Here is a 21567-nt window from a genome sequence, read left to right as displayed (position 1 = left end):
ATGTAGCATATGATCATGATGTACTATAAGAAATGATGAACTTTAGAAAAAAATGGACAGATTTGAATGAAATAATGACAAGTGAAATAAACAGAACCAAGAGGACATCGTACATAGTAACAGCAATAATGTTTTAAGAAAACTTTGAACAACTAAGTCATTTTGTCTATTATAAATACCCAAATTAATTATAAAAGATCTATGAAGAAAGATACTACCGGTATCCAGAGAAAGAACTAATAGAAATATAAAAAGAATGATTTTACACACACACACACACACACACACACACACACCTTTGTTTCTAGTAGTAGCCATCTCTAGAATGAAGTAAAATGAGAGAAGAAAGAAGATAAAAAAAGAAATTCATATGATAATTTTCTTATATTTTTAAAGAAATAGCAAGTGTACATAACAGAACTAGAAATTTCATGTGTCATGATTTTTCCCCAATTTTACTATATCATGGAAATGTGTGTTTTATTTCTTAAGCTCAAAAAAAAAAAAAAAAAAAAGATTATGTGGACAAGAGAGAATCCTTCTCTTAACTAATTGAACTCCTGCTCCTTCTTGTCTGATCAAGTTCTACTGCTGTTAAATAGTGTACAGATCATTTGATTCTTCTTGCTTTCTTTACTTTTCATACACAGATAGCTGGCACTTTTAAAACTAGATTATATAGTATACTACAGGTGGCCACACAAAATGAGATCCTGGAAATAAATTGCTTTACAAAAAATGTCAAAGTACTACACAAATGTTATATGATTATAAATCTGAATCATAAGTTGTTATAACTCTTTTAAGAAACAGGAAAATTTTGGGGAAGTTTTCATGGAACCAATGACTAGCACAAGTGATGGTTTAAAGTCAGGATTTAAAGACACAATAAAGTAAAATTCAGACTAAGTTTAGTCATGAAATGACAGAACATCAGTTATTGGATAAATCACTCTGGTGTGTAACAATCAAAAATGGGAAAGTGAAGGTATGCAGGTCCAACACTGAAGAGAATAGCCAGATGAACAGTCATTACTTAGCCTTATGTCCTTCTCCTTTCTCCTTTTCTCCCTGGAAGTTGGTCCCATTCTGGATCAATCCAGGCAAGGTCAACGAGGCTCTCTAGCAGGGGTCCTCAAACTACTGCCCGCGGGCCAGCTACAGCAGCTGAGGACGTTTATCCCCCTCACCCAAGGCTATGAAGTTTCTTTATTTAAAGGCCCACAAAACAAAGTTTTTATTTTTACTATAGTCTGGCCCTCCAACAGTCTGAGGGACAGTGAATTGGTCCCCTATTTAAAAAGTTTGAGGACCCCTACTTGAACATAACCAAACTTGTCATGGATTATCCTCTCCCCAAAAGACAATCAAGAAATATTTCTAAACTAAATGCAAGGGTTAGAATTTTTATTTGGTTAACCCTGATTCTAGAATGGACCCCCAAGGATTAATCTAAACAGAACCTTCATTTAATTAGTCTCTAGGGAGTATAGAGTAAGGCATCTTCCTGCATTATCTTCCTCCTTGTTATCGTCACACAGAAGACAAATTTGTTTCTTTCCTGAGCCTTGGAGATCAACTTACACACTAAAATCACAAGTCCTCACTACTTTTATCTTATTATAAATATTGTTGTTGGTTACAGTACCATCCAGATCTTTTCCAGCTAGCCAGATGGAATCTTTGACGTAGCACCTTATTCAAGATAAAAAATTCCAGGAAGAGAACTTGATTACATATACTATGCGGAGGAGGGTTTCTTCTTTGTTTAAAAATCTGTTCAGAAGTCTGGGTGAGGAAATTTTGCCAGTTTATGCAATCTCTAACTGCTGCTAATAATAAAGTTATGTGTAATTATGAACATCTCACTTTAATATTCATGGAAATACATTATATTTTAGAGAGGTGAAGCTAATGAGAGTGCTGTCTCTGACCTTCCTGTTTCCATTCTTTAAAAAAATACTGTTAAATTGGCAAGGTGAGATTAAACAATGTAGTGTTTCTGCTTTTGGAGCTGATTCAAAATGTTAGAATGTATGTTAGGTTTTACTTTAAAAATTTTTTTTTGCATAAAATTTACCTACCCTTCAAAAACAAAAGAAAACTATTAAAAATGAACATGAAAACAACCATGATATTTTTATTCATCTTCAATTAAAGGTAACATGCATGTTTTAACACAGTATAATTTGGCGTTTATAATTTTCTTTATCATTTTATTAATTCAAATATTTTGTTGAAGGTTACTTTTGGAATTTTTTTTGCACATTTTTGGAGGAAGGTTTTTCTATTCTTGATGGGATTTTCTTACTTCAAATATTGCTCACTCTATTCTTCTCTCTTTCTCCCACTCCACCTTCCCTTCTCTTTTCTCTGTGACTTTCTCTCTCTTCTTCCCTTCCCCTCTTCTCTTCTTAAAGGACTAAGCTGGAGGTACTATGTATATTTTTATGATAGCTGATTTTTCTACAATTTTAACTCTACATCTACAGTTATTGACTACTGTAGATTCTTTTTTCTTTATGAAACCTTACAATTTTATATAACCATACAGAGTTTTTAGATATGTTTGTCTTGTTTTTATTCTATTACTAGGAAGAACTTTGGGTTTGAAAAAAAGGATCCCATCACCTCATGGAAAGATTTTGCATATTTTTAATATATAGCAAATCTTTCTGTGGAACAAGTATAGGACTCTTGGGTCCAAGGGAGATGCATCATGGGAATGAAGAAGTTATTACAACTTGGAGAAAAAACAGCATACATAAACTCAGGCTCTATGAATTTCTACAGTAAGAAAGATCAGTTTCAATTAAGTAGAACAAATATATGCCAATATACACTAACCCTGTATTAATATGAATAGCCACCAAAAAAAAATCATGCCCCCAATATAAGGCAATCTATTTTGTGCTCTTTGCTGTAAGTCAGCAAAATACTTCTTATAACCCAGCATCAGAGAACAAATCTTTTTGTTTTTGACCAATTGCAAAAAGCTGGGAAGCTCTGAAAAATGTAGCATGTAAAATCTCCAAAGTATTTTTCACCCCAAGGCCAACAACATTCTTAAGAACAATTCTTCCCCAGCTCATGCTTGCTCATGCATTAAAATCTGAAATTTAGCACATGCAATTAGGAGCCTGAACAGCACTTGCTCAAACATTACTGATCAAATACGGTTGATCAAACATGGCTGGCTGATCTTGTTTGTCTTCAATGTGCATAAAAAGATTCTTTAATCCAAAGGAATGAATATTTCTGGTTTCTGGCTTTTAAAGGTAAGCCATCCAGTAAGTTAAACGTGAACACCAAATAAACTGCTAGTTGTGGAGGTCACTAATTTAATGGATAAGAATTCATTATCTTAATGAAGATTTTTTTAAACTAGTAAAAGACAAATATTGCTACAAGGAGATCTTCTTGCTTTCACTCAAATAGACACAATTAAATGTAGTATATGTGAATGCCAATCAGGTATCTAGCACAAAGGTATAATTTAAAAATGATTGGAAAGACCTACCACTTTATAAATCCAGCAGACAAATTAACTAGCATTTTATTTAAGTACTTACTATGTGCCAGGCACTGTGCTAAGTGAAAGGGATAAAAAGAAAAGACAAGAATAATCCTTGCCATGCCTAATGGACAAGATAACATGCAAACAACTATGTATAAATAAAATATACAAAGATAAATTAATAATAATAACATCCAGAATTTATGTAGTATCTTAAATTTATGACACATACTAGAAACAATATTTCCTTTTATGCTCATAACAACCCTGGAAGGTAAATGGTATTATTATCCCCATTTTACATATGAGGACACTGACACACAGAGGGGTTAAATGACTGCCTAGGGTCCCACAGTCAAGTATATGAAGTCAAATGTGAATTCAGGATCTACTCACTCCAAATCCAAAACTCTATCCACTGTTCTACCCTCCCCCACTCCACCCCTTTCCTATTTAGGATAATCTCAGAGAAAGGATACAAGCATTAATTTCCTTCCAAGAGTCTCTAGTAAAAGAACTAAATTAAGGATACAGATCCAGAATGACAACTAGCTTTAATATACTCCAGCCATGGTATTTCACCAAAATCCATAGGAAGACTTAGGGATTGAGGAATCAAATAAAATGAGATGCAAAGGGATGGGGGAGGGGGAAGCATTTTCAAGTAACATTAACATGAGTGAGGCAACTTGTGACATCCACAAAAGAGATGGGAGATAAGTGGTAGTGGAGTTTAGCTGTTTAACTTATTGAATAAGCTTGGCTCCTAGCCATCAGGAATAAGTAATTTCCTGATAAGTGCCTTATTACAAAACTTACTCTAACCTGAATCATCAGGATCATGGTACATAGAATATCATGCATAGTTCATAATAGAAACAAAAGTTCAGAATAGAAAAATTGTATTGAAAATTTCTCTGGGATTAGAAATAACCCTAGGATTACAAAAAACACAAGGAAGCCTACTATATATTTGAATATCTATTGAAAATTTCAGCTAGGAATGAGTAAAGTGGTTACAGGAAGAGCTTAGTTCCCTTATCTTTAGAATGAGGGGTTTTTAGTTAGATTGAGGAATCGTAGCCTGGAGTCAATAACCTTACTTTTAAATTTTTTATTAAAACTTTTTATTTTCAAAACATATGCATGGATAATTTTCTAGTACTGACCCTTGCAAAACCTGGTGTTCTCAATTTTTTCCCCTTCCCACCACCCCCTCCCCTAGATGGCAAATAATCCAATATATTTTAAACTTGTGCAGTTCTTCTATACATATTTCTACAATTATCATGTTGCACAAGAAAAATCAGATCAAAAAGGAAAAAATGAGAAAGAAAATAAAATGCATTGCTTATAAAATTTACAACTATATTTCAATGTAATCAGTTTTCTTTGTAATTCTATGTATTTTATTTTATGCATTTAAAAGGAGTCCAGAAGCTTCATCCAATTGTCCATGGGATCTATAACATACAAAAAATGATAAGAGCATCTGAAGTAGACTAGAGAGTCCTTTATGTCACACTTCCAACTAACAGAAACAATTAGTATTTATATATACTTATTGTGTATATACTATATGCCAAGCACTGTGTTAAATGCTTTTTTACAAGATTATTTCATTTGATTCTCACAACAAGCCTGTGAGTTAGATACTTTATAATCCCCATTTTACAGATGAGAAAACTGAAGTTAAAAAAAAAAAAAGGCTAAATACCTTGCACAGGGTCACACTAGTAAGCAAGTGAGTACCTATGGCCATATTCAAATGCATATCTTCTTGACTCAATCAACTGCATCACTTAACTGTGCTCTAATGTCCAGTAATTTTGATGATTTCAAAGAAATCCAGTCTACACAAGTCTAATGGGTTTATCCAGTAGTTCATTCATATTAATAATTTTATTAATCATAATTTTTCTACAGCTAAAGTCTTAGTGTAATACTTTCCTGTGGCATGAAGGAGATCCTAGTTTTCTGACAGATAAAGTTCCCCAGGTCTTACCAACCTGATGAGTCTAATGAGAGATTTTGTTCTCCTTTGAGAACTGGTCAGCTACCCTCAAGAGAGGATCATCACCAGTTTGGCTTGAGAGTAATAAATTGTTCAGCTATAGCTGTACTGGGAGGCTATAACTAACATTTTATTGTTGTTCTTCAGTAGTTTCAGCTGTGCCTGACTCTTCGCGATCCCATTTGTGGTTTTCCAAGGAATACTGGTTTCCAGATCATTTTATAGATGAGGAAATGAAGGCAAACAGGCTGGGTGACATGTCCTGGGTCACACAGCTAGTTAAGGGACTGAGGCCAAATTTGAATTCAGATCTTTTCTCTCTCCAGATAGGACACTCTATCCATAGTACCACCTGCCCATCACAACATTTACATGGAACTTGACAAACATTTTCTCACTTCTCCCTCACCAAACAACCCTTAAAGGCAGATGTTACTATTGGCCCTTATTGATTGAAGATAAGGTTAAGTGATTTGTCAAGAGCTACAGAGATAGTAAATGAGGGAAGATTTGAATCTAGATCTTTCTATTGTTCTTTTCACTGCACTATATGATCATATAATGCTACTCAGAATGATTTACACATTAACAGAATAAAAGGCTCATAGGAACAAACTTAGTCTCCATCAATCTCTCCAACTGGTATAGGTACTAGCACTAATAATAATAATAATAATAAAAAGTAGTATGGTAACGAGGTACCTGTCCTCGCTAACAATTCCAGGAGGCACATCTCTGTCATAAGACTTACTCAGAGGAACAAACAAGCCACTGCCTCTCTACTTGGATCAGAACAGATATTTGACTCAATTAAACAAACATATAAAGCACCCACTATGCACAGAGGACAGTACTGGGCTTAGATGAGATATCATTGCTGTACTGTGTGTAACTTACTGTCCAGGATGGGAAGAAAGGGGCAAAGCTACATATGCATGAGAATGAAGAGACTGTGGACAAGTCATTTAACCTGTCTCAGCCTTACTTTACCCATCTATAAAAAAAGAGAATTGGACTAGGTGGCCTATATGGTTTAAATCTATGGTTCTAACTATGGCAATAATAATAAATATAAATTTTTTTCCACTATGGAGCCTAAAACACCTCCTAGACTCAATCCTTGAAATGTGTGTAAAAGTTCAGATGAGAGGGGAGAAATAAGACTAAGCACTGAATCCCTGGGCCAGAGTTTAGTGCTGAGCTAGCTTCTGGTTTATTGGCTACTCTTATATTTCAAGAAAGCTAAGAGGAAGGAGAAGGCAAGTAGGTGGTGCAATGGATACAGCACATAACCTGGTGTCAGGAAGATCTGAGTTCAGACATTTAATAGCTGTATGACCCTAGAAAAGTCATTTTTTCCTATTTGCCTCAATTCCTTATTTGTAAAATGGGGACACACTTGAGAAGGAAATAGCAAACCACTCTAGTATTTTTGCCAAGAAAATCTCCATTGGATCACAGGGAGTTGGACATGCCTGAAAGACAACAAGAGGAAGGAGCAAACTAGCAGCCCAGTGATACTACTTGATTTCCTCCCGTGATGAAATTCTGGAATGCAACAGTCAAAAGTCTGGAAATAGCTTCTGGTATATAGCTCTATTAGCACATAGCGTTTCTATTTTGCTAGCATTACCCTTATATGTCAACTTTCTATCCAATGAGAAGCTGGAATAGAGATGATGTGGAACACAATGGTAAACTTCCCAGCTGCAAGGAAATAAGGGAGCAATAAAAATATAACAAAGTTAAACATTTTTAAAATAATTGTTTTAATAAATATTTAATACCACATACAATGGGTAGCTAGGTGACACAAAGGACAGAGTATCAGGCTCGTGATCAGGGAGACTCATCCTTCTGAGTTCAAATGTGGCCTTAGATTCTTACTAGCTTTATGATCCTGGTCAAGTCACTTAACCCTGTTTGCTTCAGTTCCTCATCTGTCCAATAAGCTGGAGAGAGAAATGGCAAACTATTCTAGCTTCTTTGCCAAGAAAACCCCAAAAGATGCTACGAAGAGTGAGACATGACTGAACAACAAAAATATACATATATATGTGAGGATTTGAGCATAAAATATATATTCACATATACATACATATACACATAGAATTAGTCAATCATCAAACATTTGTAAAACACCTACTATGTGTCAGGCTGAAGATACAAAGAAAGGTAGAAAACCAAACCTGCTTTCGAGAAGCTCATAGTTTAATGGAGAAAACAACATGGAAACAATTATGTACAAATTATGTACATAATTATCTGCAAAAGAGATATATGCATATATGATACTGTGTCTGCTAAACATATATACATTTATATATATATAAATGAAGTATATATGAATATAAATATGTATATATGAAGTGTTACATATGTAATAATAATATGTAACATAAACGTATCAGGGGCAACTAGATGACAGAGTAGTAGATAGAGCACCATCTCTGAAGTCAGGAGGATCTGAGTTCAAATCCAGCTTTAGACACTTAATACTTCCTAGCTATGTGGCCCCTGGGCAAGTCATGTAATCCCAATTACTTCAGGAGAAAAAAAAAAACAATAAACATATATACAGATACAAATATAGATATATAAGCTTTAAGGATTGTTGAAGTAAATTATTGTTTTCTGAAACTCACCAAAAGGGATTTGAATTGTTATTCTTTAATCTCTATGGAAACTTAACTAAAATCCATTTCCAACCCTCTCATACAGAATTTCCAGTTTTATTCACTAATATAAACAATACTTTAAGCTACTAATGGATTACAGATGAATATACAGCAAGGAAAATTACTGGGTTTTCAACCTGATCATCTTATTCTCTTTTTTTTCCTTCTTTTTTTTGCATTTGGTTAATATAAATCCTGGATTACAATTAATTTCTTGAACAAACAAAGAGCACTGAAGTATTTGTTTTGGGTAAAAGAACTATGCTATGAAGATCAGCATGGAACTTGAAAATGAATGGGGAGCAAGAATGAAGGGAGGGTGGAGATTGGGCCTAAGAGCAAGATGTAGGCTATGAAATTAAGCAATACATTTGAGAGATAGAAAGTACTGGGGTTGAAGCAGTTCTCAATATGCCTAGCCATCATTTTTTTTAGTACTAAAGAAATAATTTCCTGTCCTTTCCTCTTCATCAACAGGATCACTCATCTGACCTACTTCCAAGGAAGCAGAGGAAAAAATGCAGAAGCTGCTTTATGGATTTTATTTTAAATGTCTTCTGTCCAAGCATCTTTAAAGTATATATATTGACAAAAATGAACTCTTTCAACAGATTGTGACAAAGAGACAAACATACCCATACAAAGATAGTGAAACTTTCCTATGGAGGATTTGAGATGGGATTGGGAAGAAAACATCCTCAGCTTTATTAGAACAAAAAATTTCCAACTTATATTACAAGCAATATTTTTGTAACAAAATTCCAATATAAAAACAAAAGGTGTTTTAATATGCTCTTGTATGTTCCTTTTTAACAAATTTGAAAGGTTTTTATAGTCTCAAAGAGTTGAAAACACTTTCATATATTTTCTGAGTACTAGGGGTTTCTCCTTGAACTAAGGCCTATTATTGTCTCCATTTTGTAGAAAGGGAAATTGAACCCACCTAAAAGTTTAATAGGTATAGTGATTAGCCATGTGACTTCATTGGTAAAGGGAACTCTAGGTGAGAAAAACTCCTTTCACCCATGCAGATCAGCACCTTCTTTGCCAACCCAAAACTATGACAATATACTTTCCCAGGGTCAGATAGTAAATGTCAAAGGCTAACTGGAACCCAGGTTTGCCTCATTTTGAGGTCAACTCTCTATTGGACAATGTTTTAGTCAGAGGTCTCTTAATTCCATGGTTTAATGTTCTTTCCACTAAATTATGCTATTTCCCAGAAGGAAAGCTAACCCATAATAATATAGTAACTTGGAAAAATAAAAGATCCTACCTTTTTTTTTTGTAAAGAAAACTGATTTTCTACTATTATTTCTTATGCATTCATACATAAACCTTTTACAATGATCAACATTAGGGGAAAGGACAGAACATTTGCTACAAAGCATACAAAAATTCTCAAACTACCACTATTTTGAAGGTGTGCTTTTTAAAAAATGAGAAAAGCAATTTGGATATAGCAGAAGTCACTACACTGTAGTAATTGTAAAATAATACCACAGTTTTAGGGGTTATGTGAATAATAGCTAAAAATAAAACTAATTCAGCTTCATTAACATTATATTTCTGCCCAATCAATGCAAAACTATCCTTTTTTTTTTTTGCCACTGTACATTTTTCCTCCAGGGAAAAAAGTTTTCAGATGATGCAAAAGAGATATTGTCTTGGCTGTAGAAGTTAGCAAAGTTAGCATTGCAAATTCAAATGTAAAAACAAATCAAAACCCCCCACACCAAATTCTTAAATTTAGATAAACCAAAAAAAATAAAAGAATACTAAAATCATTGCAAAAGTCAATTCTTGGAAAGGACTTTAAGTAAGTACGCCATTTTAGAGAACTTTAAATGCATTGTCAATTCCTAATAACTTAATCAAAATCTCCAGGAAATTTAATAATAGAAAACACACCTAACATTATGACAATGAATATTTTATAAAAATGAACACATTAGAAACATTTCTGTTCCCCCAAAGCAGTCAACTATGGTACACACCAGACTTAATAAATGGAAAGTAGAAAGCTGCTCATTTCCAAGAAACTCTAAGGCAGAGATGGACACTCAAGCACAGGAATTCCTAAACTCACATCTATAAATTTGTTAGTTTCTATATTTTAACAACTGTATGTCAATATAATTGATTTCTTCTGTAAATGTATATGTTTTATTATATGTATTTTAAAACACTATTCTGAGGACTCTCTAGGCTTTACAGGGAAGTCCATAAGACAGTACTTCCCCCAGAAAGGAGTGTATGACACAAAAGGTTAAGAATTCTGTTCTACCAATACCCTTCCAAAGTACAGTCATTATTAAAAGCAGTATTACAACCTTTTCTCTTAAGTGAAAAATGGCATATTAAGATCAAGAACCAGTTAATTTATAAGATTAGGAGATACCAAGAATGAAAGAAAGAGGCCTCTTTAATATAGGAGCCCAGCAGTTAAACAGTAAGCAAGCTTGAGTCCCTAAGGTGACAGCTCTGCAAAGCAAGTGATACTTTCTTATAGATTCACAGCATTTTTGAATTACAAGGGTTCTTCACAGATCTTTTCAGGCAGTAAGTGGACAGGACTGGATTTAGCATTAGGATAAATCAGAATCTAAAATTCAACTCCTGATAATCCTCACTAGCTGTGTGACTCTGGGAAAGTCACGTTACTATGCTCTCTGTTCAGTTTCCTCAGCAGAAAAATGAGGATAAAAACAACACCTAGCTGCCAGGATTATTTTCAGGATAAAATTAAATGTTCGGAAAGTGTCCTGAAACTCTTAAAATACTAATTATTCGCTATTCTTTCCCCCTCTTCTGCAACTGAAATTTGAACGAAAGTGAAGAGGATTTTGTTTTGTAGGTAGCAATTGGTTGATCACCTTCCGGACTATTAATAGAAAGGGGAAACCAGACAGTCCGTTTTGACAGCAATACACATTTCTCAGGCCTCAGGGGGATCGGAGTTTTCATGGGGTGGGTAATGGAAAGCGATCTCTCTAAAAGACAGAAGTGCTCTCAGAAGGAAAACCTTCTGGGCCAGGACAAGGTTTAGTCAGATGTCCGAGTTATCAGTGTTAAGCTGTCTTAACACAGCTATGGTAGGCGCACAATGACGGGGGGAGAGGAGGAGAGGAAAGGGGTGGCCCCACGCTCCGCCAGCAGGCAGCTTTCTGGGACGATGCAAGACTCAAGAGTGGACCCCGTTAGCCGCACGTGGAGGAGGAGGAGCCGGAACTTGGGCGACAACCCCGAGTCCCACGCATAGCCTCAGCCCCTCAGATACAGACAAGCTTACTCACTCCGTAGGAACTTTCTAAGCGGCCTCTACGTTGGGGAATCCGAAAAGAAAGAGCGGAGAAAAAGACGCTGAGAAGGGGTTGCGCCCAGAACTAGAAAAGAGATAGAAAGAAGAGGCTCCCGTAGGAAAGAAAGGGGGAAGTTTTCGGGTGCTTCTTTCTCTGTCACAAATTGGATCCATAAAGCGCTCCATCTCTCTTTTTGGTTTATGGTCTCCAGGTCCCAGAACATCTATCTCTTCCCTACACTCCACCCCTCCCGCCGTTCACCACCTCAAGGTCAAAGGCTTCCAGTTACTGGGAAACCAAGCGCAGGAGCACTTTCTCCGTTCTCCCTGGGGCTCAATCCTCAACATCCGCCCCCCAGGGCGGCTCAGTTTACCTCTGGTGTTCCCAGCCTCTCGCCACTCCCGGGCGCTCTTTCTTCTAGATCAGCCCTCCTGGGGAAGCTGTAGCATGTCGGCCCCCAAGGATCTCGGGCTCAGGACTAGAACGGAGGCCCCTTCGGAGCCATGGGCAAGAGAGGCTGGGGGCGACGAGTCCAGGCACAGTCCAGACCCCGGGCCAGCTCGCGGCGTAGCGCGCGGTATCTTAGCTCCAAGCCGCTCTTTGTGTGGGTGTGCGAGTGTGTCGGTCCCCTACTCCCAGCCCCTCCGGGCTGCCTGGCGCCGCCCCCGCCCCCGCTCCCGCCTCCTCTTCTCCCCTCCTCCTTCCAGCTCGACTGGAGAAAGAGAGACGGACTAGGGGAGGAAAAAGGTACAAACCCAGTCCGCCCCAGGAAGGAGAGCTCCCTAGGTGGAGCAGCCTTTCCCAATACACACATCGCATCTCCTTTCCCAGTTTCCCCCTGACTCTCTAGGGTAACAGAAGCGTGGCCGAAAGCTGGGGACTGGGGAGTTGGGGAAACATGGGAAAGCAGGGGTTCGAGTAGTGAGTCTCCTCTGGGCCTTATTGTTTGAAAGAACTGGCATCAGTCTATCTAAAAGTCTGAAAGATTTCCCTGAAACTTTGGAAATTTATTAACTCACTTTGGAGATACAATGTTTTTCTGGAAGAAGAGAGCGCTGTCATTTCAAAGTACTTTGAAGTACGTTGAATTCTCAAGTTCTTTATGAGCTAGGAAAGGTAGATGTGAGCACCCTCACTTTAAAGCAAAGAAGTTGGTTAACTTTAAATTCAAATCAGTAGATTTTTACCACTGTCTACATACATGGTCTGTGATCTTCATTTAATGGAGGAAGTTTGCACACCAGGAGTTTCTCTTTGTGAAATTCCAGGCTCCGAGAAGCAGCTTGGTATATTAGATAGGGCTGGCCTTGGAGTCAGGGACACTTCAGGTTCAAGTCCTCCCTCTGATCTGGTTCACACTGGCTGTGTGATCAAGGGCAAGTTAATCTCAGAGTCCTCTCCCACGAAATTCCCTAAAATGATAAGTTAGACTAGTTGATGATCTGCATTGGTGTTTTCACATCAGGAATTCCCCATATTAGTGAAAACCCAGGTCTATCAGCTCCCTTCCACCAAACCAAAAAAAAAAAAAAATTAATTCTTCATATATTTCTAGATGCTATATGCACTATTGGAGTTTTGTTTTTAATCTTCATCGGTGATTTTGTAGCAGAAGGAAATTTCAAGTATGTTCCATCACTGCATAGCTAGGTGTGTTTTGTAAAGCTTTGAGTGTTGTCTGGGAGTACTGAACACTTATTAATCACTCAGTGTATGCTAGGCACTGTGCTAAGCATTGGGGATAGAAAGGCAAAAAAAACTATTCCTGATTATGAGGAATCTAATTGACGGAAATAATCATATACAATTAAGATATATGTGTATGTGCATATATATGATAAAGTGGAGATAATCATGCAGCACTAGTACTCAGGGGATTGGGATAAGTTTCTTACAGCAGGTGAAATTTTAGCTGGAACTTAAAGGAAGCCAAGAAAGTCAGGAGACAGTAAGAAAGGTAGAGAGCATCCCTGAACATGGAAGAGAGCTTGTGAAAATGCCTAGAGTATAGAGATGAAGTGTCTTGTTTGAGGAACTCCAAGAAGGCCAGTGTTACTGGATTGTAGAATGCTTGAAGGAGAGAGTAATGTATAAGAAGACTAGAAAATTCAGAAAGGATCAGGTCTGAAAAACTTTAAAAGCTAAACAAAAGATTTGATATTTAATTCTGGTAGAATTAAAGAGAGTCACTGGTGTTTTGTTTTGTTTCGTTTTTGAATAAAGATGTGACAAGTTTTTTAAATTTTTTTAATCAATGAAAACCTTTCTCCTCCTCCTCTTTCTCCCATCTCCCCCCCTCCCAGAAAAAAGAAAAACAAAATCTTTGTAACAAGCATATATTGTAAAGCAAACCAAATTCTCCTACTGACCATATTTAAAGCATATCTCTCAATCTGAACTCTGCATCCTGTCAGAACGTGGGTAGCATGTTTCATCATGAGTCCTCTAGAATCATTGTTTTGATTAAAGTTCTTAAGCCTTTCAAAACTGTTTTATTTTTGCAATACTTTTGTTATTGCAAAAAAATTTTCTCTGATTCTGTTCACTTCACTGGGAAGTAGTTCATACAAGTCTTCCCAGGTTCTGCTGGAACCATTCCATTTATCATTTCCCTTCCATCACACTCAATAAAGTGACATGAACTCAGGTGCTCCAGACTCATAGACCAAGTATATAGCCACTATTATGTGCTGCCTTTTGGCCTGGAGATAAAAAGATAAAATAAAACTGTTCTTGCACTCAGAGACTTTAAATTCGGCTTTTTAATGACACAGCTACAATTTAGGTTTCCAGTCATGAATATACAGCTGATAAAAAAAACCTTTGAGATCATTTAGTCCAACTTCACTTTACAGATGAAGAAATAGAACAATATTGTCTGAGGTCAACCAGAAATAAATAAAAGAGTTCTGGTCCTCTGACTCCAAATCCAGCATTTTTGCCTCTGACCATACAACCTTTTTCCTAGTTCAATCCTCTTTCTCCTAAACCACCCTGCTTCATTATGTTATTTAGTTCTTCATTATTCATTTCTCAACAGGCTGCAATCCAGACTCCTCTGTCATGCTTCAGAAAACTTTCCATTTTGGAAGATCCCTTTAGTTGTGGAATTCACACCAGAAATACCTACCCAGTAGCCCTGTTTTAATTCACATTCCACTCGACTCTTCAGACATTGTTTTACTATGTCCCTACCCAGGTACCTTCTTAACACAATTTGTAACCACTGCTAGAATCTAAAGGGAGGCTGCTACTTACTCCTTTTAAGAAGCAATTTGCCAAACTCTGAATACCCTTTGATCCAGCAGTGTCTCTAAGGGATCTATATTCCAAAAAGATCATAAAAAAGGAAAAGGGACCTACATCTTCAAATATGTTAGTAGCAGCACTTTTTGAAGAGGCAAGGAACTGGAAACTGAGGGGATGCCCATCAGTTGGGGAATGGATGAATAAGTTATGGTATATGAATGTTAGGGAATATTATTGTTCTGTAGGAAACAATCAGCAGGATAATTTCAGAGTGGCCTGAAGACACATGAACTGATAGTAAGAAATGAGCAGAACCAGTAGATTATGTAGCAGGCAACAACAAGATTATATGATGATCAATACTGATGGACGTGGCTCTTTTCAATAACAATCCAGGCCAGTTCCAATGATCTTGTGATGAAGAGAGCCATCTACACCCAGAGAGAGGACTGTGGAGACTGAGTGTGGATCACAACATAGAATTTTCACTCTTTTTCTTGTTTGCTTGCATTTTATTTTATTTCTCATTTTCTTTCCTTTTTGATTTGATTTTTCTTGTGCAGCAAGAGAACTGTATAAATATGTAAAAAATATTGGGTTCAACATATATTTTTTATCATCTTTAACATCTATTGGATTTTTTGCCCATCTAGGGGAGGGAGTGGAGGGGAAGGGGAGAAATTCGAACACAAGATTTTGCAAGGGTTAATGTTGAAAAATTATCCATGCATATGTTTTGAAAATTAAAAGGCTTTAATAAAAAATAAGTTATGGTATATGAATATAATAGAATATTATTGTTCTATATGAAACAATAAGCAGGATTATTTTAGAAAGGCCTAGAGAAACTTTTATGAACTGATGCTAAGTAAAGTGAGTAGAACCAAGAAAACATTGTACACATCAACAATAAGATTATGTGATGATCAACTGTGATGGACTTGGCTTTTTTCAAGAGCAAGGTGATTTGAGGCAATTCCAATATAATTGTGAAGGAAAGAGCCATCTGCATCCAGAGAGAGGACTATGGAGACTGAATGTGGATCACAACATAATATTTTCACCTTTGTTGTTGTTGTTTCCTTGCTTGTTTTTGTATTTCTCATTTTTTCCCTTTTGATCTGATTTTTCTTGAGCAGCATGCTAAATGTGGAAATATGTTTAGAAGAATTACACCATGTTTAACCTATATTGGATTGCTTGCTGTCCAAGGAAGGAGGAAGGTAGGGAGGAAAGGAAAAAAATTGGAACACAGGGTTTTGCATGGATGAATGTTAAAAACTAACTTTGCATGTATTTTGAAAAATAAAAAAAAATTTTTAAGTAGTTTGCCAATTCCAATAGATTTATGATGGAAAGAACCATCTTCGTTTAGAGAGAAGACTATGGAGACTGAATGTAGATCATCACATAGTATTTTCACCTTTTGTTGTTATTGTTGTTGTTTACTTGCTTCTTTTTTCCTTTCTCATTTTTTCCCTTTTTGATTTGATTTTTCTTGTGCAGCATGATAAATGTGGAATATGTTTAGAAGAAGTGTACATGTTTAACCTGCATGGGATTTCTTACTATCTGGGGGAAGAAGAGGGGAGGAGAGAGGGAGAAAAATTTGGAACAGAAGGTTTTGCAGGGGTAAATATTGAAAACTAAACTTTGAGTGTGTTTTGGAAAAATAAAAAGGTTTTATTTTTTTTTTAAGTAGTTTGATTAGGCTTTTTACATTTTACATTTCACCTTGACTTGTTATTGTCTTCCTCATTCTATATTCTCAAAAATCAAGTTAGCTACTTGTTCTCCTCTTTTTTGATAATCATCTTCTCTGATGAAGAAACTCTCCATGCTGCCAGTTAGATGCACTTGATCATCTTATGGACTTTAAAGCTGTTCCCAAACCAGAATACTTCTTCTTCTCAGTTGATGTTCAGTTATCTAAAGAAACACAAAGGAAGCTACAAGTTTAAGCACAAACTTATTTAGAGAAGTCTGCCATTTGTGAGTTGTCATGATGCCAGGATGGAGATGACCTAGCTCCCGCTCTTCACTAGAAATCTTAGATGTCACCTGGAGGGTCAAAGAAAGAGAGAGCCAAGCATTCCTAACCATCCTTTTAGGCCCAGATCAAATAACAGTTCTTTTTTTTTTTTTTTTTTCACTTTTACAAGATATTTTATTTCTTCTTATGGCATCATAATATTCAAGAATTCTAAGGACTAAAAGAACTTTGAAAGTCACTGAATCAATGACTTTCTTTCTTTCTTTTTTTTTTTTAATAACTTTTTATTGATAGAACGCATGCCAGGGTAATTTTTTACAGCATTATCCCTTGCATTCATTTCTGTTCCAATTTTTCCCCTCCCTCCCTCCACCCCTTCCCCCAGATGGCAAGCAGTCCTTTACATGTTGAATGGGTTGCAGTATATCCTAGATACAACATATGTGTGCAGAACCGAACAGTTTTCTTGTTGCACAGGGAGAATTGAATTCAGAAGGTATAAATAATCCGGGAAGAAAAACAAAAATGCAAGCAGTTTATATTCATTTCCCAGTGTTCTTTCTCTGGGTGTAGCTGTTTCTGTCCATCTTTGATCAATTAAGGCTCTCTTTATCAAAGAGATCCACTTCCGTCAGAATATATCCTCAAACAGTATCGTTGTTGAGGCATATAATGATCTCCTGCTTCTGCTCATTTCACTCAGCATCAGTTCATGTAAGTCTCGCCAGTCCTCTCTGTATTCATCCTGCTGGTCATTCCTTACAGAACAATAATATTCCATAACATTCATATACCACAATTTACTCAACCATTCTCCAATTGATGGACATTCTTTCATTTTCCAGCTTCTAGCCACTATAAACAGGGGTGCCACAAACATTTTGGCACATACAGGTCCCTTTCCTTTCTTTAGTATCTCTTTGGGGTATAAGCCCAGTAGAAACACGGCTGGATCAAAGGGTATGCACAGGTTGATAACTTTTTGAGCATAGTTCCAAATTGCTCTCCAGAATGGCTGGATGTGTTCACAATTCCACCAACAATGTATCAGTGTCCCTGTTTTCCCACATCCCCTCCAACATTCCCCATATCTTTCCCTGAAATGACAGTTCTTGTATGAACATTTGTAAGTCTCCAACTTACAAATTAATCATTAATTCCTCCTTTGTACATCCTTTATTATATTTTCACACTATACCTTGCATTAAACATACCTTATCAACTTTGTTAGACTGTAAGTTCCATGAGGGCAAGGGTGAAATTTTACTCATAGGATTATTGATTCAGAGATGGAAGAGACCCCAAAGGCCGTCTATTTTCCTATTTCCTTATTTTATATTTGATAAAACTGATACTGAGGAGAGATCCAGATTCATTTAGATAATAAATGGCATAACTAGGATTTGAATTTCCACCTTCAAATCTATTGCTCTTTCCACTATACCACATTGCCTCCTCTATTCTTTGTGTTGACCATAGTCTTTGCACAATTCAACAAGTATTTTCTGAAATAAGAGTAACTGAATTCATAGAATCATAGAATTTTAGAGCTAGACAGGAACTTAAAAACAATGTAGTTCAGCCCTTCATTTTATGGAATCAAGATCCAGATGGAGGTCCAGACTTGCATTAAGTAACATAACTAAGTAGCAGAGGCAAGATGGGAATTTAGGCTTCTGAGTCTCTATATACCATATAACCTTTGGAAGTAAATATCATTTATAGAATTAAATACCAAGTAGGAAAACTCCTACTTGCCAAGTACCACTTGCATTTATATAGCACTCTGCAGTTTAAAAATTGCTTTTTCTTAGTACAACTCTATGAAATAAATGTCATTGTTGTTCAGTCATGTCCTATTCTTCCTGACCGTATTGGAGGTTGTCTTGGCAAAGATACTGGAGTCGTTTGCCACTTCCTTCTCCAGCTCATTTTATAGATGAGGAAACTGAGGCAACGGGGTTAAGTGTCTTGCCCATTCTCACACAACTAGTAAATGTCTGAGACTATATTTGAAATCAGGAAGATGAATCTTCCACTGCACAAGAAAGTGGACTCTATCCACTAAGTCATCTAGCTGCCCCAGGAGATTCTCATTTTGGAGATGAGGGTTTTTTTTTTACACTTTCTTTTTTTATTAAAGCTTTTTTATTTTCACATATGTATAGATAATTTTCAACATTCACTCTTGCAAAACCTTGTGTTCCAAATTTTTCCTCCCATCACCTCACCCCCTTCCCTAGGTGGCAGGTAATCCAATATATTTTAACAGGTGCAATTCTTTTATACACATTTCCCAATTATCATGCTGCACAAGAAAAATCAGATCAAAAAGGAAGATAAAATGCAAGCAAATAACAACAGAAAGAGTGAAAATACTATATTGTGATCCACACTCAGTTCCCACAGTCTTCTCTCTGGGTGCAGATAGCTCTCTTCATCACAAAACTATTGGAACTGGACTGAATGCAATGAGGATTTTAAAGAGGTTTAGTTACTTGCCCATGGATCATACAGAAGGGCAGAGTTGGTTAAGAATTGGGGAAAGAAGAGATCCTGATTATTCTGGCTTGTAGTTATGAAACAGAACATATATAGTTTTTGTTTGTTTATTTATTTATTTATTTTTATTATAGCTTTTTACTTACAAGATATATGCATGGGTAATTTTTCAGCATTGATCCTTGCAAAATCTTCTGTTCCAACTTTTCCCTCCTTCCTCCCACCTCCTCCCCTAGATGGCAGGTAGACCAATACATGTTAAATATGTTAAAGTATATGTTAAATACAATATATGTATACATATCTATACAGTTATTTTGCTGCACAAGAAAAATTGGACTTAAAAATAAGGTAAAAATAACCTGAGAAGGAAACAAAAATGTAGGCAGACAAAAACAGAGGGAGTGGAAATGCTATGTTGTGGTTCATATTTATTTCCCATAGTTCTTTCGCTGGGTGTAGCTGGTTCTTTTCATTATTGAACAAATGGAACTGATTTGATTCATTTCATTGTTGAAGAGAGCCATGTCCATCAGAATTGATTATCATATAGTATTGTTGTTGCTGTGTACAATGATCTCCTGGTCCTGCTCATTTTCCTCAGCATCAGTTCATGTAAGTCTCTCTGAAATCATCCTGCTGGTCATTTCTTATAGAACAATAATATTCCATGACATTCATATATCTTTTTTTTTAATTTAATTTTATTTAATAATAACTTTGTATTGACAGAATCCATGCCAGGGTAATTTTTTACAACAGTATCCCTTGCACTCGCTTATGTTTCGTTTTTTCCCCTCCCTCCCTCCACCCCCCCCCCAAGATGGCAAGCAGTCCTATATATGTTAAATATGTTGCAGTATATCCTAGATATAATACATATTTGCAGAACCAAACAGTTCTCCTGTTGCACAGGGAGAATTGGATTCAGAAGGTAAAAAATAACTCGGGAAGAAAATCAAAAATGCAAATAGTTCACATTCGTTTCCCAGTGTTCCTTCTTTGGGTGTAGCTGTTTCTGCATGACATTCATATATCATAACTTCTTCAGCCATTCTCCAATTGATGGGCATCCATTCAGTTTCCAGTTTCTAGTCACTACGAAAAGAGCTGTCACAAACATTCTTGCATATACAGGTCCCTTTCCCTTCTTTAAGATCTCTTTGGAGTATAAGCCCAGTAGAAACACTGCTGGATCAAAGGGTTGCACAGTTTGATAACTTTTTGAGCATAGTTCCAAATTGCAGAGCATACATAGTTTTAGATTCTCTTCAAAGAGTAGTTCCTGAAAAAAGAGAAAAATTCCAGGAAGAAACTGGCACATTGATCATGTCCCTAGCCCCAACTTATTGCATTAGAAGCTTCGGAAAATTTTCCTTTGGGTATGATCTAGAACTCTCTTGGGTGAGTAGAGATACCTTGGTTAAAGCCAGAGAATTCTTCACAATGTGTGCTATTCATTATATTCTCATTCTTATAATTTCTCTGCCTTCCATTTGCTATTGGTTTGGGTAAATGCGTTGCTATTTACTATGTCATGGTCTTTGTGTAACTAGCACTTTTGTTGAGAATCAAGTTTTGGCATATTCTTTATGGTTAAGAGTTAGCAAATGGGAATACAACTTGAACCAAAAAATTATTTCTTCTAGAATAACTACATATATGTATGTATATGTATATATGTATAATTCTAGCCTTGTATCCCCTCTCTAATGAGGGCAAAGTAGCCAGCCATATGCTTCCCTCCTAGCAGGAATCAAAATTTTCTAAACTCTGCTTTTTCAGGCTCTAGGACTCTGGTTTTAACATCCTATCTACCTATGTTTGTGCCATTAGTGAAATTTTTTTATTCCTAGATGTATTATAATACACTGAACTTAGCTTATGGAAAAATCCTGACATGGTCTAGGAAAACTGAGAAATGCATTAATCACTTTTTGTAGGAGCAAATGAAAACAGGCTGGTATGTCTACATTTGTGCTTGTTCTGTGATATTACTAGTTTCAATTTTTTTCTTTCCATAAATGACCTGAATTGTTGGTCAAGATGACTTATAAAGTTGCCTTATAAAATAAAGGACTTTATGATAGCTAAAGGAAAAATATTCTTGATTAAAAGCCCCTCTATCAACTCTTTAAATGATTAGCATACAATCCTTCTGGCTCTAAGGAAAAGACTCTGGATCCATTTAGAGAATTGGGAAGGGCATGTTGGGGGAAGAGGAAGGTATACTTATATTAGCTTTTAAGAATTCCTAAGTCAGTATTGATTAGAAAATTGCAAATTAAGACAACCATTTCATACCTCTCAGT

The 21567-nt window shown here is 36.2% G+C and overlaps 1 protein-coding gene across 2 annotated transcripts in view; it reads right to left on the bottom strand.

Moving 5' to 3' along the window:
• The window catches only part of NINL (ninein like), a 164696-nt gene extending 152591 nt beyond the window's left edge, over positions 1-12105 (bottom strand). For both annotated transcript variants that reach the window (XM_051975818.1, XM_051975819.1), the window contains exon 1: positions 11885-12105. The gene's annotated coding sequence lies outside the window, so the exon portion shown is untranslated. The remainder of the gene's footprint in view (positions 1-11884) is intronic.
• Positions 12106-21567: the final 9462 nt, after the last annotated feature.

The sequence above is a fragment of the Antechinus flavipes genome, chromosome 2 (genome assembly GCF_016432865.1).
Source record: "Antechinus flavipes isolate AdamAnt ecotype Samford, QLD, Australia chromosome 2, AdamAnt_v2, whole genome shotgun sequence".
Taxonomy (NCBI): domain Eukaryota; kingdom Metazoa; phylum Chordata; class Mammalia; order Dasyuromorphia; family Dasyuridae; genus Antechinus; species Antechinus flavipes.
The sequence above is the reverse complement of the archived record's forward strand: the minus strand, read 5'-3'. Positions and strand labels throughout refer to the sequence as shown.